Source organism: Pseudorasbora parva, chromosome 16 (assembly GCF_024679245.1).
Source record: "Pseudorasbora parva isolate DD20220531a chromosome 16, ASM2467924v1, whole genome shotgun sequence".
Taxonomy (NCBI): domain Eukaryota; kingdom Metazoa; phylum Chordata; class Actinopteri; order Cypriniformes; family Gobionidae; genus Pseudorasbora; species Pseudorasbora parva.
In genome coordinates, this window is record NC_090187.1 from 34398434 (window position 1) to 34423600 (window position 25167).

The window sequence follows — 25167 nt, forward strand, 5'->3', positions numbered from 1 at the left end:
CTTCAAGTCATCTTACCACAAAAATAAAAATTATACAAATTATGTATGTCTGTAAGATTTGTATTTATTTAAACCTCTTTTTATACAATGACATTAAGCAAATACAGTAAAAAAAAACAGAAAATGTAAATTTTCACAGAAAATGCTTGTATTTCAACAGCATATTGCACTAGAACAATGCACAGCGGCTTCAGTCCTGTATTGTGTTGACCTCATATTGCAAAACAGTTAAACTTTCAAATAGATATGGGTCCTTTTAGCCTAAACTTAGGGCCATTATGGGAATATTGTTTAGCTTATTTTTGGTTTAATTTGGTTTGCTTTAATAATTTAATTTATTCAATTATTTTGTTTTGCTATGCTTTTTATGCCAGCTTGCCATGGCAAAGCATATGACTTCAGTTTCTGGAGGGAAAGGGCTTTCTTATGACTTTTGAAGCAGTGAAAATATTCTTAATATTGCATACACTGAAACTGAAATATAATTGTATACCGTAGTGTATAATAGACAATGAATATTGACACAACAACATTGATATGAGTAAAGAGTTCAAATACAACATGTGAGGCTATAGATTTTCTGACATCTGTTTCATATTCTTCTCAGGTATGAAGAATACCTAGAGGGGTGGGGGGCCCAAAACAAGCCCAATATTATTATATTATTTATTATCATCAGTATAATTTATGATTAATAATGTATCAATAAATGTGCCTGCAACATATTAAATTGAAATCTCGTGGAGTTTAAAAAGCAAAAACAGATGGGATTTTACAAAATTCTTCAAGTTGCAATAAAGACTGTGAACAGAAGCGGTTTGGAGATGGAAAAAGAGAAAAAGTGACGTGAAGGATTATGGTAACTCCAGTCGGAGTTATTGCACACATATAAGGAGCAGTGGTGAACATGCACACTATAAACCGTAAAAAGGATAAGCTCTGCATCTCAATGTGCAAACTGCCCTAAAGAGTGTTGAAAATTACTAATGTCACATAGCTACTATTTAGGATTATTATGCACTTTTTTTACAGTCTATGATTGGGAGTTGGTGCCCTGGAAAACACTGAGAGCGCTGCAATATAGAGATATGTTTATAATAATATACATTTGAACCATACCTACTGTTATTATTAGTAGCCTACTTTTTTTATTATTTATTTTTATAATAGCCAAATAATAATAGTCATAATAAATAGCCTACATTATAAAAAAAATACTTTTAAAATTAAATTAGGTGGCTTACCTCCTGTTTCCTCTCCATCTCTGTATATCTCTGCTGGTTGCATTGTTTGTAAAAAATAATAATAAAATGTATTCGTCTATTTACGTCTACGAACTATCATTACATTTATAACATCACATCACATGCCTGCACGTTGAACGCAATTTTTCTTCAATGAGGGGAAGGAGGCGGGATGTATGAGGACGAATGAATACAGCACTTGTATCGTTGCACTATGTCTATTAGCTGTGAGAAGACAGTGTCAGGCAATGTATTTGGACAAAACAGCGACCATAAATGTAAAGAAACGAAGTTGCTTGTCATATTTTCCTAACAAGCAACCACATTTTTTTAAATAAGCCCAAAAAACCGCGACCCGCAACTCGAGATTTTTTACCGCGACTTGCCAAAAAAAGAAGCCCAAATAAGTCACGTGTTATACGCGGACTTGGTAGCTATGGATACTGTCGAATCAAACCAACGTGGGACTACAGTGATTGGATGTCGTGACTCGTGCTGGCAGCGCGTGCTCTCTAAATGCATACAGGTGCAGCTTTTTTTCACTGAGAGCAGCGCGGCCGTGTGAAAGAAAAATTGCCAAAAAGTAACAAGTCTTCTCGAGTCATAAGGCTCAAGTCCAAGTGAAGTCACGAGTCATTGATGTTAAAGTCCAAGTCGAGTTGCAAGTCTTTGTACATTTTGTCGAGTCGAGTCCAAAGTCATCAAATTCATGACTCGAGTCTGACTCGAGTCCAAGTCACATGACTCGAGTCCACACCTCTGTTACTTACCCTAATGTCGTTTAACACCGACGAGGTGTAAGACCTCCGTTCATCTTCGGAACTCAGATGAAGATATTTTTGTTGAAAGCCAATGGCTCAGAAAGCCTTTCATTGACACCAATGTCATTTCCTCTCTCAAGACCCATAAAAGGCACTAAAGGCGTCGTTACAAAGCCCATCTTACTACAGTGGCTCTAAAATCATTTTATGAAGCAGCGAGAATAGTTTTTGTGTGTAAAAGTAAATAAATAAATAACGACTTATATAGTGATGGGTCGATTTCAAAACAAAGTTTCGAACCGTTATGAATCAGTGTATCGATTCATGATTCGGATCGCCAATGTCACGTGATTTCAGCAGTTTGACAGGTTGACACGTGATCAGTAGTATAATTCAGTTTAGTACACTTTTCAAAATATCTTTTATGTTTCAGAGAAGATATAAGAAATGACACAAATTTAAATTAATTAATTGATTAAATTGCATCAATTCACAGAAATTCAGTTTGGCCAACTGAAAAATTGGAGACCTGATTTTTTTATTTCTTTTTTAAGTGTAAGAGCTGCTGACGACACGGTTATTATTTTAACAACAGCAGCTACATGTGAGCAGCAAAATAGGTACTTTTGCTAAAATGCTTCAGAAAACGAGAACAATTATTTTTACTTTGACCTCTTCACTAAACTAGATTTAGACGTTTTTCCATACACTTATCATTATTAATCTGTATTAAGAGCATTTCATAATAAACATTTTTAAAAATGTAAAACATTATTTAGAGATGGTATGGGAACATTAAAAAATCTGAAATTACTAACTAACTTTCTTTAATATTTTTTTAAGTTAGATTATGTATAGTGGATAGTATGCACCACTAAATAGTATGCATATTTGACATGTTGTCCGAGGAGAGGGCTCCAAGTTCGGAATCGTGTGACTTTCCTCCACAATGACTAACACAGTCACATACAGCTTGTGATATATACATTCACCAACCGAGGAGAGACAGTATACTTTGGCGTGTGTACCCTGCTCCCCGTATATTCAAAGCAAACACAAGCCTCATGCATTGTGGAGATGGGAAAGCACACACTGCTGGTTCTGGGATGAGGAGGGGTTGATTGAGTTTGCTTTAACAGAGGCTGGGACAGGAGGAGTGAAATATGGGAGTGACAATATTACAGAACACCGGGACACCTGGAGACCAGCCAACTCCCGCAACTAATGTCATCATCTGTTCCACGGAGTGTGTGCGCGTGCGGAGGGAATAGAGGGGGAATGGAGGAGAAAAAGCAATGCATGATTGAATGATATGTGTAATGGGTGTATGGTTTGTGTAAAGGTGTAAATATACAGAAAAGAACATATAAACCGCTGTGCACATAATGCTTGCGACTAAAAGGTCTCATTTGCAGTCTATGACTGGGAACGTAAAAAAATAGTTCAGGCGTGTGTGTGTGTGTGTGTGTGTGTCACGGGTAAGATGTTCATAATGGAGCCCTTCTGTGAAAGGTAATTGCAGCTTTCAGGTCATTTGCAAGAAAGCCCCCAATTAATGGAATCATAACGCTGCATCCTGCTCCACCTCCGCCCTCACCATGCATTTGATCAGGAACGCCTCCCTGCTCTCATCTCTCTCTTACTCCTCCATCACTCGTGCTTTCTTTGCCAGGCTCCCTTAGAACTGTGAAATAATGATAGTTTTGAATTTGCAGACAACTAGATATTGCATTAACACATCAGTTTTAAAGAGCGCAGGGAGCACGTGGCGATGTTCAAAAGAGGGTTTTTTTCCGACAGACAGCTTCGCCTACGGGGAGCGTTTTCTCCATGCTGCGTGCCAGTAATGAGCGTGTGTGGATGGTGAAAGACTGTGCTTGACCCCAACGGTTGTGTGTGGTTTGTAGAAGTCCAATATTTGTATCCTACTCACCTAAAAATATCTCATCAACTCATAAATATCTGACCAGCTATTTCTTCTATTTACAGAACAAATATATTTAGTCTTATAGTCTTTGATTTTTTTTTTTATAAATTAAGATTTTATTATGTTTTATGATTTGCTTTGATGTGTCTTTACATTTCTGCCTTGTTACCAAGAATGTTGTAGCATAATGAAAAAGACAAATTTAGATATAAAAGTCAATTCAATGAATGAATGAATGAATAAATAAATAAAATGCAGTACTGTAAACACAGTGCTTAGTCAGACAATGCACTAAACAAATGTGCTTTTTTTTTTTTTTTTACGTGGCTGCCGTCGGGGCACATCTGACATTTTCTGGATGCTGATTCCAGCTGTGACTAGCACTAGCTAAATGCTGTCTCCATTTTGAGAACGAACCCAAGGATTTCTAGCTCAACTATTTTACTGTCCTTGTATTGTACTTTTATTTTATTCTGGCCTAATACTATAACCACACATTTTATCAAGACGAAAGAGACGCAAAAGCTATATGTGCCCACTTTTTTACTGCACTTCACAGGAGAGATTGTTTTAAAAGCGGCAACCGGAATGACTGTCACAGGACTCTCAAAACGTATTCATCAAACAAACACAGTGATAAATCTCTCATCCAGCCGCGATTGATTGGAATATTATTTTTGTATTACTTGGCCCAATGATTTCTAGCACATTTTAGCTCTATTTTACTGTCCTTGTATTGTACTTTTATTTTATTCTGGCCTAATACTACAATCACACATTTTATCAGGACATATCCACAGATATTATCAAGATGCAAAAGCGATATGTGCCCAATTTTTTTTTACTCCACTTGCTTGTTTTGGGGTACAGTGTGTATAGTAAGCAGTGAGTAAGAGTATAGTAATGTGCAATCTCTCTCACTTTTTTTCTCTCTGTAAAAGGTGGATGGAGTGGTCTTCAAGGGGCAGTGGAGAGACTCACTACAGAAGAGGAGTGGAAATTAAATCAGCGGGATACACAGGTTTGGGGCAGATGCAGTGAGTGCCAAGTGCAAACTAATTTAATTGTGTGTGTGTGTGCTGCTATCCCATGATGCCCGGCCCAGACCAACCACCTCATGACCTTCACGACCCTACAGCCTGCCATAGGGAGTCAACAGTCTGCTGCAGGGGGCGGCTGTGAACACGCTTGGTAAGCGGTCTGCACCTAATTTGTCAGAGTGTGTTTGCATGTGTGTGTTTATACAGTATAACGCTAATTGTGTTTGATGTGCTCATGGTTGGCAAAGACATTTGCTAAAGTTAGTCTTAGCATTTAAGAAAAGAAAGAAAGATCAGGAAGGAAAAACGAAGCATCTCATGGATGGATCAGATTGAATAGAGATGAAGGGGGAAAGAGATCAGAGTGTGATGGAGAGAGGTAGGAAGTGCCACAGGTTTGTCTGTGACGCCGCATGCTGTTGTGTAAGCCAAACAAACAACAGGTGTTGGGCTTCTGTAAAAACCCTCTTGCTTCTGACTGTGAGGAAATTGGTGTCGACAGACCTGTGAAGTTCAAAGGATAAGGAAAAAAACATTAAACAAGAGAAGTATCGCTCTCAGCGTGGATGGGAAATCAAATGTCATGCTAACACACAGATATCAAGTATACACCCATGGGTGCCGACAAACACACATGCACATCTAATATTAAATTAGAGGACTTTGACTGAGACCGGTCTTCAGTGTCACATGATCTTTCAGGAAATCATTTATGCTGATTTGGTGCTCAAAAAACATTTCTTGGCAACACTTTATTTTAGGGTTTAGTTAACGTCTCGGGTTACTATTGTAACCCTTGTTCCCTGAGAGGGAACGAGACACTGCGTCGTCGAGTGACGACACTCTGGGAACGCCCCCAGCGTGACGGCTCTGAAGCATGAATGAAATCAGCCACCAATCCGATTGGTGCAACGTCGTGACGTAACCGGCGACGGCGTACGCGGAAGCTATAAGAAGGCGCCGCCCCAAACAACAGACAGCCTTTGCGATGAAGCGAGCGCTCTACGTGTAGGTGTGGCGACGAGACGCAGTGTCTCGTTCCCTCTCAGGGAACAAGGGTTACAATAGTAACCCGAGACGTTCCCTATATCGAGGGAACTCAACACTGCGTCGTCGAGTGACGACACTCTGGGAACGTCAATACCCACTATGCCACACCGAGACACGCCCATCCTGGTGTGAAGCTGGATCCCAGGCACACTCAGGACGCAAGCACTCTAGCACCCGGCGTAGCCGGGAGGTCCAGCTTATAAAATCTTATAAAGGTGTGTGGATTAGCCCAACCCGCCGCCTCACAAATCTCAATAAGTGAGGCTCCCGAAAGGAGGGCCACCGAGGAGGCCAAGCCCCTCGTAGAGTGAGCCCTCACGGCCATGGGTGAAGGCATATTGCGCACCCGATAAGCCGTGGCTATCGCCTGCACGATCCAGTTACTAATAGTCTGTCTCGCCGCAGGCAACCCTTTCTTAGGGGGGCCAAAGCACACCAGAAGCTGGTCCGATTTCCTCCATTGAGCTGACCTGTCTAGATAGATCCTCAATGCCCTAACCGGGCAGAGCAGGTGCAGCCTAGCTTCCTCTGCCGTCGCGTGAGGCGGAGGATGAAAAGCCTGAAGAAATACCGACCCCCTCCCTGAAGAAGGGACCTTGGGCACGTAGCCCGGTCTGGGATGCAAGATAGCCTTCACCCCGCCCGGGGCAAACTCCAAGCAAGTAGGCGTGACCGCCAACGCCTGGAGGTCCCCCACTCTCCTCAGAGAAGTGATGGCGAGGAGAAATGCTACCTTCAGGGTCAGATTTCTCGCCTCAGCCGACTCCAATGGTTCGAAGGGGGCCTCAGCCAACCCCTCCAGAACCACCGCCAGGTCCCAAGCCGGGACTCTGGGATGAGCCGCAGGCCTCAATCTCCTAGCCCCACGGAGAAAACGCACAACCAAGTGGTGTCTACCCAAAGGGCCCCCTTCCAAAGGCGAGTGGAAAGCCCCTATGGCTGCCACATACACCTTCAGAGTGGATGGGGTCAAACCAGCGGAGAAACGGTCCTGGAGGAACTCCAGTACTGAAGCGATTGCACAGTCAACTGGGTTCACCCCCCTTTCTCTACACCAGCTAGTAAAGACATTCCACTTTAGGCTATACAGTTTCCTCGTAGAGGGAGCCCTAGAGCTGAGAATGGTCTCAACGACCTCTTGTGGCAGACCCTCCTCTAGGTACTGTGCCCCCTCAGAGGCCAGACCCAGAGGTTCCACAACTCTGGCCTGGGGTGGAAAATCACACCCCCTGCCTGAGACAGCAAATCCCTCCTCAGAGGGACCTGCCACGGGGTCCCGTCTAGAAGTGCCACAATGTCGGAGAACCAAGCTCGGGACGGCCACCGGGGTGCCACTAATAGGAGGCTGATGCCCTCCCGGCGGACTCGCTCTAGAACTCCCGGGAGCAGAATGATCGGGGGAAATGCGTACAGACGCTGCCTCGGCCACGTCTGTGTCATGGCATCCAGCCCTAACGGGGCCGGAGGCCTGAGGCTGAACCACAGTGGGCAGTGGGTCGTTTCTACGGAAGCAAACAGATCCACTTCCACTGGGCCGAACCTCTCGCACATGGCCTCCACCACCTCTGGATGGAGCCGCCACTCCCCGGGCCTCAGCCCCTGCCTCGACAGGACATCCGCTCCCTGGTTCTGGTCCCCTGGGACATACATCGCTCTGAGAGACGACAGTTTCCCCTGGGACCACAGGAGGATCTGAAGCGCCAATTTGCATAGTGGGCGTGACCTCAGACCCCCCTGGTGATTGAGATACGATACCACCGACGTATTGTCGGATCGTATCAGGACATGGTGGCCGTGAAGGTCTGGGAGAAAGCTCCTCAAAGCTTTGTAAACCGCCAACATTTCCAAGCAATTTATGTGCCAGGAGGAATGTTGGGGTCCCCACGAACCCCTCATGAACCGGCCTTCCATGACCGCGCCCCAGCCCGTGAGGGAGGCGTCTGTTGAAAGGATCTTCCTGCAACATAACGCTCCTAACACAGGCCCCTGGGACAGGAACCTCGGATCCTTCCATATAACGAGGGAACGAAGGCATCTGCGCGTTACCCTGATCATACGGAAAGGTTTTCCCCTCGAGGAAAACCCCTTGGTTCCTAGCCACCACTGGAGGGGCCTCATGTATAGCAGACCCAAGGGAATTACGTTGGATGCTGCTGCCATGAGTCCCAGCAGTCTCTGAAACTGCTTCACAGTGCGGCTGTGGCCTAGCTTCACCCTTGAGACCTCCGCCAGTATAGAACCCACCCGTGCGGGAGACATGCTCGCTCGCATCGAGGTTGAGTCCCATACCACCCCGAGGAACGTAGTCCTCTGGGCGGGTATCAACACGCTCTTGGCCGTGTTCAGTCTCAGCCCCAAGCACCTGAGATGGGCTAAAACGACATCTCGATGCCGAATCGCCATCTCGCGCGACTTTGCCATAATGAGCCAGTCGTCGATGTAATTCAGCACACGGATGCCCTGCAGCCTCATAGGGGCCAGAGCTGCATCCATGCACTTCGTGAAGGTGCGAGGGGAAAGAGCTAGACCGAAAGGAAGCACCCGATATTGGTACGCTTCGCCCCCGAAAGCGAACCTCAGGAACTTCCTGTGGGCAGGAAGGATGGAGACATGAAAGTATGCGTCCTTTAGATCTATCGTGACGAACCAGTCCTCGAACTGGATCAGATTCACGATCATTTGGATTGTGAGCATCTTGAACCTGAATCTCCTCAGAGACCGATTCAAGTACCTCAGATCTAATATTGGACGTAAGCCTCCACCCTTTTTGGGAACAATGAAATAACGGCTGTAAAAGCCCGACTCCCTGTCTGGCGGAGGGATCTTTTCTATCGCCCCCTTGACCAGCAGAGACTGTACTTCTTGTTCCATAACCTGCCTCTGGGCCGGGGGGACCACAGTCCAGACCACCCCGCTGAACTTCGGTGGTGGAACTCTGAACTGCAATCTGTACCCCCTTCCCACTGTACTCAGGACCCAAGCAGAAATATTCGGGAGGCACATCCATGCGCCGATATATTCTACTAGGGGAACCAGCCTCTCGAGGCTGGTCTCTGGTACCCACCGAACCCCCTGCCCGACCCCCTGAAGCGGCCACCCGGCAGAGCTTAGTCGGGGAGGATTTTCGGTGTGCGCACGCATTCGCTGCCCCGCCGCAGGTCGATTTCGAGGCGGCTGGGACAGCGCACGTACGCGGGAAAACGATGAGGCCCGAAGCGTTGTTAACGGCGGGAACACAACATCGATTTCCCCAGAGCTGCGGGCTCGGAACGACCTCGGTCGTCCGCCCCCGGGAGGGCCAGCTCTGAGCGATCCCGCCGCAGCTAGGACCGCTTGCCAGAAGACTTCTTCGCCTGAAGGACTTCCCTCAAGTCGCCCTTCGGCTTAGAAGACTTCTGGCGAGAACGTCGCCTCCTTTGCCAGGCTCCCTCGGGAGGGGCGCGGGAAGCGACGCTCTCCTTTTGCGCCTGTCTGTGGGCGCTGGTGGAGGGCCGGGACTGGCCACCAGAGACCTCCCTGCTGGCTACAGGAGGCCCCTGGCGGCGAGGGAGATACTGCCGGAAAGCCGCCGACTGTTTCCTCACCTCCTGGAATCTCTCGACCACGCTATTGACTGCGTCGCCGAAGAGACCCACAGGAGCTATCGGGGAATCCAGAAGGAAGGATTTCTCCTTCTCCTTCATCCCCGACAGGTTTAACCAAAGGTGCCTCTCCACGCACACCATGCCAGCCATAGAGCGGCCGATAGCACGGGCCGTCTCTTTGGTGACGCGGAGAGACAAGTCGGTAGCTTTCCGCAGCTCTGTAATATCGTCCGGAGACGGACCCTCTCCCTCATCGAGCTCTTTGAGAAGCTCAGCTTGGTATGCCTGCAGTACCGCCATGGTGTGCAGGCAACTACCAGCTCTACCGGCCGCTCGATAAGCCCTGCCCACCAGGGACGACGTGTCCCTGCATGGCTTGGTGGGCAGGACAGGGGCTTTCAGGGACGCTGCTGCCTCGGGAGACAGATAGCTCGCTAGTGCCTCCTCGACGCGAGGCAGCGTCCCATAACCAGCCTCAGCCGCACCCACGACACACCCGAAGTCAAGAACTGGGGGTGTCGATAGGCGCGATGAGTATGGTTTTCCCCATGATTTGCACAACTCATTGTGCAAATCCGGGAAAAACGGCAAGCCCCTGCGTGGCGGCTGAGCACGCTTTTTGAAGAAGCGTCCATCCAACCTGCTCACAGGCTGGACTTCCACCTCTTCCTGTGGCCAGTCGATACTGAGTTTGGCCACAGCACGTGTCAGCACGTCCACCAGCTCTTCTTGAGCGGGAGAGTGAAGAGGTGAATTCACCTGCACTCCGCCCGCCTCCAGGCTGAACTGATCTGATCCCTCGGAATCAGACAGCATCAGCACTGGGTTATCGACCTCGTGGGAAGAAGCCGCAGCGCGGGCTTCCTCACGAGGCGGAAGAGCGTCTGAATCATCGGACGAGGATTGGGAAGATGCCTCAGCATGCCCGCCTCCCGTCGCGAGATCCAGTTGTGAGCCCCAGGATCTACGCCGCCGCGCTGCCTCAACAGACGCGGGACCAGACCCACGGGGCTCGCGAGCCTGACCGCCTTCGGTGAAGACGGCCAGCCGTGAGCGCAGCACCCGGAGCGGCAGCCTCTCACACTCGCTGCAGGCGGCACCCTCAAGCGCCGCCTGAGCGTGCTGCGCTCCGAGACACTGCACACACAGCTGGTGTGTGTCCGAGCCCGTAATGAAGCGCGGGCACGGATGAACACACCTTCTAAACTGCTCGCTTGCCATGCTTTCTCAGAGAGGGACTGATAATCAGACAGACAACAGTAAATAGACAAACAATATTCACACAGAGCGCCTCGCTGAAGAGCAAAGACTGTCTGTTGTTTGGGGCGGCGCCTTCTTATAGCTTCCGCGTACGCCGTCGCCGGTTACGTCACGACGTTGCACCAATCGGATTGGTGGCTGATTTCATTCATACTTCAGAGCCGTCACGCTGGGGGCGTTCCCAGAGTGTCGTCACTCGACGACGCAGTGTTGAGTTCCCTCGATATAGGGAACTAGTTGCTTATTAACATGCATAATACTAGGATATTTGCTGTTTATTAGTACTTAGAAAGCATATATTAATGCCTTACTCTGCATGACCATATTCTACGTCCCTTAATCCTATCCCATACCTAAACTTAAACGCTACAAAAACTACCTAACTAAATATTAATAAGCAGCAAATTAGGAGTTTGAGGCAAAGTCATAGTTAATGGTGAATATGTGTTCTCCATACTAAACTGTTACCCATTTCGTATTATCAATGTTGAAAATAGTTGTGTTTCTAAATATGTTTTAAATGTTCATCCATTTTTTTAGGATATTTTTATGAATTTCACTTTTGATCCGTTTAATGCATGCTTGCTAAATAAATGTATAAATTTCCTTCAAGAAAGAAAAGAAACCTTGAATGAAAAGTAATTTCAAACATCTGTATTCTCAAGTTGAGATGTCATTTGTTGTTGTAATAACATTAAAAAAAATATATAAAAATATATATTTTGGTCACACTTTAGATAGGGGTCCAATTCACATTAACTATGATGATTTTTGCTTCAATAAACTCCTTATTACTGCTTATTATTAGTTTGTAAAGTAGTTGTTAAGTTTAGGTATTAAGTTGGATTAAGACCTGCATTATATTCAATAAATATGTATAATTTGCAACACAAATGTTATTCTTTTCACTATATTCTCCTGCAAATTCGTTTTACATGATTTTTACACTATATCCTCAAAAGGATTCATATCAAATTAATATAAATTAAAACATGCCATGTTTAATTTGACTCTCTAAAGCTGACAAACATTTTCTGAAGGTTAGCCACTTCAATTACCATTTGTTGAAAAAGAAGAGGGGGGGGGGGGTGGGGGAGTGCTTAATTTTTTAAGAGTTTTAGGCTCTATTTTTTTACCCAATTTGTAGAAAGTGCCACTTGTTCTTATTTGCGCCTGACTTCCTGATGAGGAAGTCATCCTGATGAGTTATGTAATGAGGGGAAAAACACATTCAGTCATTTGCACAATGGCCATTATAACACAGAATTAATAACATTTATTTTCCATTTATCAAGAATATAAAAGGCTTCCATGGTGAATTCAAACGTCCGCTTGCCATTAAAGCTTAGCTCAGCGGTTCTTCCACTCATTTGCATTCTCTTTTGCTCTCCCTCCGTTTCTTTCTGTCTTTTTCTCTTTACTTCCTTGTGTGTGAGTTTAAGTTGAAGTGAAGTTGATCATCCTGTGCAGCATTTGCTGTCATCGGCCATTCGCTCTCACCAATTCAATTTGAATTTTCAATCAGTTCACGCTGTCTAAATGTTTCTGTTTTTCTTTCACAATTAACTAGTTGGATTTCAATTAATCTCTTGCACATTTATAATGCCTTAAATATGCTTACATTAAAGTGTGCTATTGATCACATAAAACAGAAGGTGTGCATGACATTAAACACTAAGAAATAATATCATGTCTTTGCACAAGCATTTTGACACTTTTAATTAAAGTGACTTATGGAGCATTCATAGTTGTGATATGTGAGAAACTTTGATATAATATTCTCATATTTATTTCCTACTGGTTATACCTAAATGGTGTAATTGATATTTATTTGGTTTGTAATTGATAATGGTGTCTTGATATGATCAGATTTGCTATGAATAGTTGTGATTGGTTGAGATATTTGTAATGTTTCATGACACTGAAATTTACTTATAATTCCAACCATTTAAAAATGCATTCCGTTTTTTCAAATAAATATAGCTCATAATGCCGTGTGACCTTTAAAAAGCTTAATGCCAAGTTGGGCGTATTGAATGCTGTCTGTGAGTGAAGTGGTTTGTGTGTGTGTGGATCATCCTGGGCACAATGGGGCATCGTCAAACAGAGGGCACTCCACGTGGGGGCATTTGAGCCAGAAAAATGATGGAGAGTCCTTTCAATTGATGTCTTCTTTAAAGGCTCTCCAGTTTGGGTTGAGGTGGGTGGTCTTCTCTAATGAGGAGACCAACCTTAGACTTAGTTAGCTTTTTCCTCTGCTTTCATGAGCAATGCAATCCTTGCTTCCCTTTCAATCATTGGAGTAGTTCACCTGAAACACACAACTCTGCAGCAACTAAACCCTGATTCATTTAAAGGCGTCATGAACTGGTTTTTTTATTTTATACTGTTGCCTGATGTCAATTTTTACACTTAAAAACAGCATGAAGAATAAGTAATAGGCTATTTTCTACACTGGTTTTGAGGCTCTCTCCAGAACGCTGAGTTTTGATGGGTGTGCCGCACTGTAGACTTGGAAGTAAACGCCCACGGCTAGGATTGGATAAGATTTGCATATTTAATGAGCTTAAGCTCCCCTGTCAGTTCACGTGAGAGATTGTTATGAAAGCGGCAACCGGAATGACTCTCACAGGGCTCTTAAAACGTATTTATCAAAAAAAACAGTGATATATCCCTCATCCACCCACGATTGGTTGGAATATTATTTTTGTATTACTTGGCCTGTCCGATCAGTGCACGCTCTTCAAGTCAAGAGAGTGAACAACGCAGATCAGGAAATGAATGTTATTTTACAGCAGCACACACATGGCTGTGATTTTTGATAGAAACTACTATAGATTGTTTTTATTAGTTTTTATAATAATATACATTTGCCTATATTAAGCATGGCAATAAGGAGCCATCAGTGGTCTTATACAGGTCCTTCTAAAAAAATTAGCATATGTGATAAAAGTTCATTATTTTCCATAATGTAATGATAGAAAAAACTTTCATATATTTTAGATTCATTGCACACCAACTGAAATATTTCAGGTCTTTTATTGTTTTAATACTGATGATTTTGGCATACAGCTCATGAAAACCCAAAATTCCTATCTCAAAAAATCAGCATATCATGAAAAGGTTCTCTAAACGAGCTATTAACCTAATCATCTGAATCAACTAATTAACTCTAAACACCTGCAAAAGATTAGTGAGGCTTTTGAAAACTCCCAGCCTAGTTCATTACTCAAAATCGCAATCATGGGTAAGACTGCCGACCTGACTGCTGTCCAGAAGGCCATCATTGACACCCTCAAGCGAGAGGGTAAGACACAGAAAGAAATTTCTGAACGAATAGGCTGTTCCCAGAGTGCTGTATCAAGGCACCTCAGTGGGAAGTCTGTGGGAAGTGTGGCAAAAAACACTGCACAATGTGAAGAGGTGACCGGACCCTGAGGAAGATTGTGGAGAAGGACCGATTCCAGACGTTGGGGGACCTGCGGAAGCAGTGGACTGAGTCTGGAGGAGAAACATCCAGAGCCACCGTGCACAGGCGTGGGCAGGAAATGGGCTACAGGTGCCGCATTCCCCAGGACAAGCCTCTTTGGGCTACAGAGAAGCAGCACTGGACTGTTGCTCAGTGATCCAAAGTACTTTTTTTGGATTAAAGCAAATTTTGCATGTCATTCGGAAATCAAAGTGCCAGAGTCTGGAGGAAGACTGGGGAGAAGGAAATGCCAAAATGCCTGAAGTCCAGTGTCAAGTACCCACAGTCAGTGATGGTCTGGTGTGCCATGTCAGCTGCTGGTGTTGGTCCACTGTGTTTTATCAAGGGCAGGGTCAATGCAGCTAGCTATCAGGAGATTTTGGAGCACTTCATGCTTCCATCTGCTGAAAAGCTTTATGGAGATGAAGATTTAGTTTTTCAGCACGACCTGGCACCTGCTCTCAGTGCCAAAACCACTGGTAAATGGTTTACTGACCATGGTATTACTGTGCTCAATTGGCCTGCCAACTCTCCTGACCTGAACCCCATAGAGAATCTGTGGGATATTGTGAAGAAAAAGTTGAGACGCAAGACCCAACACTCTGGATGAGCTCAAGGCCGCTATCGAAGCATCCTGGGCCTCCATAACACCTCAGCAGTGCCACAGGCTGATCGCCTCCATGCCACGGCGCACTGAAGCAATCATTTCTGCAAAAGCATTCCCGAACAAGTATTGAGTGCATAACTGAACATAATTATTTGAAGGTTGACTTTTTTTGTATTTAAAAACACTTTTCTTTTATTGGTCGGATGAAATATACATTTTTTTTTTTTTTTTTTTTTTTTTTTTTTTTGAATTTTTGGTTTTCATGAGCTGTATGCCAAAATCATCAGTATTAAAACAATAAAATACCTGAAATATTTCAGTTGGTGTGCAATGAATCTAAAATATATGAAAGTTACGAAATATACGAAAATAATGAACTTTATCACAATATACTAATCTTTTACGAAGGACCTGTATGCAATTATAGCTATATAACAAATGCTGCAATTACAATAACTGATACAATTTTATAACAGCAAGTATAAAGTAGAATGGGTAACACATTACAATACAATTTCATTAGTTCCATTGAACCACTTCTACCGCATTTATTCATCTTAGTTCAAATATTTATTCATCTTAAATCGAAAGTTAATGTACTGTGATGTAACATGAACAAACGCTGAACAGCTGTATTTTTATGAACCAACGTTAACAAATATAGTAATAAATGTATTGCTCATGGTAAGTTCATGTTAATTAATAAATGAACTATTTTTAACACATAACCTTATTGTAAAGTGTTACCGTAATATCAAGAGCTGTTATGAATTATGAGTTTTTTTCTATGTGTAAAGTGTTCTATTTTAATGATTATTATATTAGGAAAAACCTGCCTTTCTTATAGGCTATCCAAAAAAGATTACATAAATCATTAAGAGTCTCATGAAATGAAAACAATGTCTGTTTAGTGTAGGAAATACGCTTTTTCAGTAGGAGAAAATGTTAAGTGAAGGTAAACTTCCCATGGTACTTTTAAAGTAGAAAATCCTGTCAAACTGAAAAGGTAATACCTGGAGAAAGCTATCCATTAGCATCTGGATGCATGGGAACCAAAGATGTTTTTGTGCTTTTGGTAGTCAATTGGGGAAAGATGTTTTTTAGGAGTCAGGCGGTGTAGTTCTACAGCATCTACCAGAAGGGGTGAATTATCCTAACCTTGACCCCTTAATCCAGTGGTTCCCGACTCTGGTCCTGGTCCTTTTTTCTTTCTTTTCTTCTTCTTTTTTTTTTTTTTTAGCAAAAATCATTCTACTAACTCTTGAAATCTCAATGCCTAATCAAGCAAAGCAACACACTTCATCACTGATTTGTGAGTATCCAGCATCCATCAAAACAGGACAATTATATCAACAATATTGTTTAATGATTATTCAAATTGGCTGATTCTGGTCTTTACACACTTTAACTTCATTCTCTCTCTGTCAAAAATTGAAGGGGTCTGAATACTTTCTGTACCCACTGTATGTTTTCTGCTGTGTTTTTTGTCTCTCTCTCTCTCTCTCTCTCTCTCTCTCTCTCTCTCTCTCTCTCTCTCTCTCTCTCTCTCTCTCTCTCTCTCTCTCTCTCTTCAAGGCTGCTCTTTTTGAACAAAACATGGTCCTTTTTGGGTTCTGAAGATCAGGGAAGACATTGTGCCCTTTTGTGACCAGCAAGGTTTTCATTCAACCCACTGATTGAGCTTTCAGCTCTTCATTCATAATTGAAGGCCATTAACTCCCATGGTAAGTGCCTGTAGTTTAATTAGCTGGTCTGATGGCCCGGGTGCTTCACTAGTGAGCACTGAGCTTTAATTGAGTCTTCGGTCAGCAGGCAGACAGGGACAGTGATCTAGATCACCTTCAGCGCAAATAGCAGTGAAGGTGGACATTTTAAAACAGCCTTTTAAACATGCATTTTAAGTTTCACTGCTTTTTGTTCTATCTATAAGAACGTCCATGAATTCACCCTCTTTATCTATTCTTGTGTGTCCTTGAAAGATATAGTTTAAACTAACTAGTTGATTTAGTTCTGCCTTGAGTCATTAGGAGTGTTTAAGTTAAACTATATTGGCAGATGAGATTTGCCGGTTGCAGGTGAGGAGGAGTTAAATCATTAGGTAACACTTTAGTATGGGGAACACATATTCACTATTAAAGGGTTAGTTCACCCAAAAATGAAATTGATGTCATTAATGCCTCACCCTAATGTCGTTCCACACCCGTAAGACCTCTGTTCATCTTCGGAACACAGATATTTTATATTTTAGTCCCAGAGCATATGCAGTCTATGCACACTATACTGTCCATGTCCAGAAAGCTAATAAAAACATCATCAAAGTAGTCCATATGTGACATCAGTTGGTTGATTAGAATCTCGTGAAACATCGAAAATACATTTTGGTCCAAAAATAACAAAAACTATTTGACAAAAACGATTTTATTCAGCATCAGTCTTGTCTTCCGTGTTTGTTTTCAAACCTCAAGTAAAGATTAAAACGCCCATGAATCAGTGAATCGATCAATGATTCGGATCGCCAATGTCACGTGATTTCAGCAGTTTGGATCACGTGACAAACTGCTGAAATCACGTGACATTGGTGATCCGAATCATTGATCGATTCACTGATTCATGGCCGTTTAACATTTATTTGAGGAACACGACTTTTGTCTCAATGATCTCCTAATTTACTGCTTATTAAGTTTAGGTATTGGGTAGAATTAAGGGGTGTAGTATAAGATAATGCAGAATAAGGCATTGATATGTGCTTTATAATTACTAATTTCTAAACAGCCAGTATCCTAGTAATATGCATGCTAATAAGCAACTAGTTAATAGTTAATAACTGAACCTTAAAATAAAGTGTACCAGTCATTTTTATTTTGGTAATAAATGTGTCATCATGGGGCAACTGCGGCGACTGGTGTCATCTTGATCTCGTGGTATTATGATGGCACACATGATGGCACAGATCAAAGTCAGAAAAAATGTTCAAACTAGAATGCATTTGCCAGCAACGATCAGTCGGCACTCACCAGTCGGCACTCACCTATTGTGTTGATCTGTGTTGACTAGTCAAGTCACCTTTATTTATATAGAGATTGTGGATCGGTAGCATTCAAATATTTCATCTAGTTCCTTTGCTTGAAGCCTCAGATTTATCACACCAGTATGAAGACGACGCTGTTCAGTTTGTGTCTGTCTGATTCTTGTGCACACAGAAACATGTTTTCAACCTCTGCCCCGTGAATTATATAAATAAAACAGCTCCGCTACTGTAAGCTACATTATATTTCTCAGCAACAAGGTGATAACTTCACTGTTTTTGTGATTAAACTCACAGCTTTACTATTACAGAGACGCTGTACAGGGGCAGGTCATTCTCTCTCTCTCTCTCTCTCTCTCTCTCTCTCTCTCTCTCTCTCTCTCTCTCTCTCTCTCTCTCTCTCTCTCTCTCTCTCTTTCTCTCTCTTTCGCTCGTTAATTAATTTATTTGAATTCAATAGGCTGGCAGTTGTGCGCAAAGTTGCATTTCAGCAACCTCTAACCTAAGCTCACATAGAGAAATGTCTACACTGGCTGTAGAAATACATTAAAATCATTTTTAATTAACTGACGTGTACTACACATACTACAATGGATGGAATTCTGGGTGGTTGGTGAAAGGCCACCCCATTTCGACAAGGAACTAGTGGTTGATGATTTGGGCTGGAATATTTGGAAGTGCGATGGAAGGTCCCTTTAGGGTCTCTAAGTTTGTCAAAATGATTTCTGCATGATATGTTTATATGACCATTTTCTGCTATGACATAAACAGAAGGATAGTGCCTTACAATGTACTATCCTATGCTGCAAAAAACAAAACCGCAATACAACCATTTGACAAAGTATTTCTATAGCCAGTGAAGACATTTCTCTTTGTGAGCTTTGGTTAGAGGTGGCTGAAATGCAACTTTACGCGCAACTGCCTGCCTGCTTGGAGGGGTTCTTGAGACTCTAGAGACACCAGCAGTTTCAAACGTTGCTGCTCAACAATGACATTTTTCTAGCCTTTTATATCCTAACTAAAACATTTTGACAGAAACATTCCTTGATAAGCCTTTATCTGACCGAGTTCACTTTAAATTACTAAAGTGCTGAAAATTACTCACAAATCTTATGTTAGTTCGATAATCTCCATTCATTTTTTTACGCAATATTAGTTGTTTTCATGCCTTTTGCATAACATTGCTAGCCTAGAAATCTAGACGCACCCTATAGCGGCAGCAAATCTAATCTGCCGCGAGTGTAGTCTAGCAACTCTCAATAGACTTCTGAGCTGGAAAAACCAAACTCTGGTCAGGCCAATCACATCGTGTATAGAGTCGGTGGGCGGGTTTAACATAATGACGGCAGAGTTGGATGACTTAGAGTTAAGATTTTCTTTGAGAAAAGAAAAAAGAACAGCACTGAAATCATTCTACAACCAAATTCACGTTTTTCTGGTTGGTTGTAGCGCTATCCTATTAGGTGATTGATAGATTTAACTTGTTTAAATTCTTGCCTAAACTATCTTTTTCATGTAGAAATTACAAGTTTTTTTTCTGTAGCATTTACAAAAATCTTTTTTATCATTGTACACATACATGTAAATGTGTTTGCTGTCACATTTGATAAATTGAATGCATCCTTGCTAAATAAAAATGTACATGTGCACATAGTTTAATTGGTTACCTGACCTCTTTGCCTTATCTTCTTCCTCACCATTGTCTATCACTTGTTCACAGTCCTCCTCCATTTTCATTTACTCTCCTCACCTTCTCTGAGCTTCCGCTCTAAATCGCTTTATTCTCTTATATATCTCACACGTTCCTTCATACATCTGTTGGCATCTGTGTGTGTGTGTATGATTGTGTAGGAGTAGCAGGGAGGGGAAGCTCAGCTGTTCATAAGATGTGATGGGTAGAGGTGAGATTTTCTTACACTTTTCTCATTGCAGTGGAGCCAGGGGGCAGCTAATGTGAACAGAACAATAGACGTAGCATCTCCACAAGGCCAGGCTTTATTGCAGACATGAAACTGCTTCATAAAGGTTCATTCATTTTGTGGCCACTGTGAAGTTTGTCTGTTACCATGTTCATTCATGAGACCATTTTCTTAAGTGCCTTTTGAAAGTCGCAGCAACGGTACGAGTACGACCGTCACATAAATGCATCAACATTTTTTATAAGAATTAACGTAAACCATATCAGTCAACAATTATTTTTTTCTAATTTAAAATACAAATTTGATGCAGCACCATTCTTAAATATTTCTCACAAGTGATTTTTATTTCATGCAGTCCATGCATATATTTTAGGAGGGGTTGTTATTAATTCCTGTCGATATTTTTGACTTGTTCAAAAAGCTTTGTGCAGCCTATGTGACAATATGCTGTGGGCACAGTGAATATGCACCTCCTGTAGGTAGCTTGTGGTATCGCATGACAATAATGAAAGCTACAGTAGTCGAAATCACTGAATATGCTAAATCACCTTCATCTTTGGGGGGTGTAAATGATTCTCAATGATGTCTCAAGGCTTTTGCATTAAGATGTATGAAGATAAACTCCTAGAAACGTTCATCCAGACTGCCTGTCCATCTGTCTCACCTCGAAGTGACGGTGTGTGTGCAAGTGTGTCGATAGACTCATTTGCAAAGCTCTTTAACAGGCTGTTTTCCAGGATGCTTTGGCATTGACAATTGCCCTCTATTTCACATCTTTAAAAATGTGAGATTCTCTCTGTCTCACTTGCTGTGAGTGATTCCTGTAGGGATCTGCAGTACTTTTACTCCAATGCCTATAGGATTTAAAACAGATGTCGTGTCATACTGGTGTTTATGTGTCATTATGGTTATGTTATGGCTCCTACAACATAATGAAATCCTTTCCTGATGGCTTTCTGTTCATTATGTACATCGCAGCATTCACCTTTGGTAAAGTTCCAGTTAAAGGTCACAAGCTCTGTATAAATTGATTTTATGTTTGTTTACTTTTTGCTCCTGATTAAATCATCAAGCCCAGACAGACGATGTGTGGAATTCTGTGAAATGGATGTAAAAAAGTATATTAACCAGAAGTGAGGGTAATAGTCTTTTTGATAGCCAAAATAGTTGGGTCAATGACAAATAAGAGTGTACAAATCCTAATCTTTTTTTCTTTTTTTTTCTCTTAAACATTTTATAAAATAGTTTTTTTTTTCAGGCAAAGTAGATTTATTTATTTAAACAAGTATCATGAATTATTTATGTTTGGGGAGTCATCCTACATGATATTTTAGAAGAATTTAATTCCTTAAGCATTTTTTTTTATTTAATCAGAATTGAAAAACATCACATCACAGAGGATGTGTATTTAAATCGCCCCTATAATTGATTTGTGAAAATAACCTTTCATTATAGAGGGGGTGAAACACTCAGTTTCAGTCAATCTCATGTCAATCTTGACTACCTATAGAGTAGTACTGCATCCTTCATATCTCCTAAAAGTCTTTAGTTTTATTATATTTATAAAAGAAATATAGGCTGTACGGGGTCTTTCCGGAAAAAACTGTGCACCTGGAAGCATATTGTGTGGGCGGAGATAAAGAATGACGAGCGCAAAGCGGTGACGTCCTCAAGCGTGGAGAAACCCATCGCTATTTATCTCAGCTAATACAGATAATGATCCAGAATCAAATCTGAGGCTGAAATAAATTGAACAGGAGAAACGGCAACAGCAGGACATCCGTCTCTGTGTTATGTACTGTATTTAGTGGCCTGTCAACATTTGTGTGTCTTTACTCGCAGTTTATGAGGACATGATTCGGTTTATGGACTATTGTATGCGACTAAACCATAGTAGTAGCAAGCAAACCGGTTTTGCACGTCAGACTACTGTAACGTTATACATAGAACAGCAATGGAGTAACGTTAGCGCATTTTAATGACGAAGCACGCGATCGTGTCGTTTACTGATGTTTACTCATGCGACGATAGCCAACAGCACAGACATTTGAAGCAGTTTTACTCAACGCCTGCTTCCAAAGCAGGACCGAACCTTTATCGCTGGGACCGCTCCGTCAAAAACACACTTCTTTGGTATGATTTGGTAAAGTCCTGACAGCAGTGAATGGTGGAGATCCACTTTGCGACGCGACTGAAGCGATGTTGTGAAGCTTCCCGTCATTTCTGCGTTCAAATCGGTTCAAATGCAGCGCTGCTTTCCCGGAATGCTGTGCTGAAGCGTTGAAGTCGCTTGATGTCATCCATAGGAATAAAGTGGAGCGTGGCGCGACCATAGGGCGCCTCAGAAGTGTTCACGGATGAGTGGATCTGCAGCTGATAGAGTGTTTATGGCCGTGCATTTCCTCTCTCGCTCTAGTCGCGCGCGCACCCTTCCGGGAGAAGAGCCCGTACGGCCCATACAAGGACCTTCTGCTCTATCGACGTCAAGCCGACCCATACTCGAAAAAAACTCTCTGAAACTTGTGAGAAACCGGAAGGAGTATTTTTGACACAGAAATACTCCATCAAATGTCCAACATTAGTTTTTGAAACTTTGTCTATGTTTAGGATGGGAATCCAAGTCTTTAACAGTGTAAAAAGCTCAGTATGGATGAAACAGCATTTCACCCCCCCCCTTTACGTGAATGAAAACCTGCAAAGTTTTAAATCTGAAAGTTCACCGTATATAATATTGTCTCGCAAAAGTAAGAGTTGGCTGAGAGTCGATTAAACGAATCATTTTTCAAATGAGTTACAAGCCGTTTTGTTGTGACGTCACAACGAAACATTAACATATTGCCATCCACTTATTACACGCGAAGGTTTGGGTTGAATAACTAGTTCTTCTGATGTTTCATCATTGATTCAGACTCACCCTGGGATTGGTGTAAAATCTACATCTTCATCATTTGTTTTCTAAATTCACTGTGTACGCGGTAGACCAATCCCAATCAGAGCAGAGTAGGCTCGCAGAAAGTAGGGAATGAAGGGGGAATCTCCTCAACCACCACCAATGTGATGCGACGGCAGCCATATTGCGCCAGAACGCTCCCCACACACCAGCTGATTGGTGGAGAGGAGACCGAGTGATGAAGCCAATTAGGATAGAAAAATGAATAGGAGGCCATGATGGACAGAGGCCAATGGGCAAATTTGGCTAGGATGTCAGGTTACACCCCTACTCTTTTTCCGAAGGACATCCTGGGATTTTTAATGAAGATGGAGAGTAAGGACCTCAAAATCTCATCTGAAAGACGGTGCTTGTTACAGTGTAGTGTCCCAATCACTATACTGGGGTGTTAGGACCCTAGTGCCAGTTCATAGTTGGTTCGACTGAGGAGCCTTCTAATAACTGTTTTGCTTTTCCACATGCTGAGAGCCAAAACAGAGCTAGGTCTTATGTCACTGTTTACTTCTCACCTTTCTCAGCAACGCAAGCGAGGCAGCAGGAAACACAAACACACCAGGCATGTTCTAGATGCATTGACGCTGTTCAGACCTACCTACGTATGATATTTAAAAAATGCATGAGTGAATCAAAAGCATAAGGAGTCATATGCTCTCGCTGAACTCATTGTCATACGACAATCAGTCTACACAGCGCCGATGCATCTCGAACAAGCCTTCCATCAACAATGGCGAACATTGCATCACTATTGATTCACATGGCTTTAAGACAACTTAAATCATTGGCATCAAAACACAGCGAATCCAACGCATTGATGCAGTTTGCTGTAATTTGATTACAAACGAACAGCAGCTATTAGCTCCATTAGCTGCTATTTAAAAAATGGCGGTTCTCAAGTTTTTTATCTTGTTGACCCTGCCCCCAGCGCCTGAAGTAATCGGTTCTTCTAGCCCAGCAATGTTTTGGTGCTACTTAAAGGGTTACTTCAGCGATTAGCATATGGCTTTGTATCAGTAGAGACCCTGGAGTATATTCAAATGATTGTGCTTTCCCCCTCATATTCCTCTGAGACAAGAGATTTATGCATTTTATTTCTGGAAAAATTCCTCCCATGACGCAAATATCATCAATTTGCGCTATCGGAGGAATTGTTGGCCAGAGGCTAAAGACTACAGTCAGCAGAGGGAGCCATTTCCACATGTTTTTAACTCACGTATGGGGGATGGGAGATGCAGCTGCAGCCTCAGGCATTCATGTTTAAACAGTGCGGCCAGCAGAGCAAAGTAAGTCTTACAACTTCTCAAAGTACTAATTCCTATGACAGTTAAGCTTTCAAAGGCATGAACTGAAAACGCGGAAGACTGAACATGCGCTGTGAATCTATGGCGTGGACGCGTTTATCTCAGCTCTCATGACGAGCTCATCCATGACTGTCAATATATCTGACTCCTGCAGCGTTTTGGGCTGTGAGACTCCCTCAGCGGCTAAATCACATATTGAACAGACACGTTCAGATTTTAATTTTAGTGTCTGTTCTCTAACTGAACTGATTTTATGAAAATGAACACGGTCGCGGTGGGAAAGTGATCAGTGATTCAATAATCTAGTAGGTGGCTTTGGGAATGGCCTCACCGGGCAGCGAAGCATTCTGGGAATTGTTGTCTTTCATCCCCATGAGACAAAAATACGTTTTCTGTCTTTTCTCAGTCTAGAAAGCACTAAATTAAAAAATAATTTCACATTTCTACTACGTTAATGACCCAGTTTAAATACAGATTAATCTTCCCAGCGCTGAAGTACTCCTTTAAGAACCACTTTTCCTGGCTCTGAGTTGGTGCTTTGGGTGTGGAAACCATTTTTTACAGACTGTAAAAAAAATATGGACATAGTGTCCGTGACGTCACCCATAGGATTCCGATAAGCCGTTCTGAAGCTTAAAGTAGAGACGAGCTGGACATCGCCATCTTGCGAGCGAGTCATCGTGTGTCATTCCCGGATAACAGAAAATGGGCAAAGGGGTGGGATGTGGGCGGAGCTTAGGTGACGCAATGACTATAGATGGCGGATAAATGGCTATCCACTTGTCACTCAAAGTAACCACGCCCTTAATTATGCAGAACTTTTAAGGCTTTTTATAACGAAAACGAATGAGTTATCAAAAAATTCACCCCCCCTCACAGCTGTCATGAAGGTCAAAATTAGCCGTATAGACCAAAACTACAATTTGTACCAGGCTGTAAACATGTTTTTTTCTGCTGTAAAGTTCCCTTCTGGAGCCTGCCTCTAGTGGCCAGTCGATAAATTGCAGTTTACATTACTTCTGTATTGGCTTCA

General features: G+C 42.7%; 1 long non-coding RNA gene across 2 annotated transcripts in view; it reads left to right on the plus strand.

Annotated features, from left to right (window-relative positions):
- Positions 1–25167, plus strand: part of LOC137043488 (uncharacterized) — a 160005-nt gene that overhangs the window by 125239 nt on the left and 9599 nt on the right. For both annotated transcript variants that reach the window (XR_010898493.1, XR_010898494.1), the window contains one exon: positions 4874–5123. This is a non-coding gene — a long non-coding RNA (uncharacterized lncRNA). The remainder of the gene's footprint in view (positions 1–4873; positions 5124–25167) is intronic.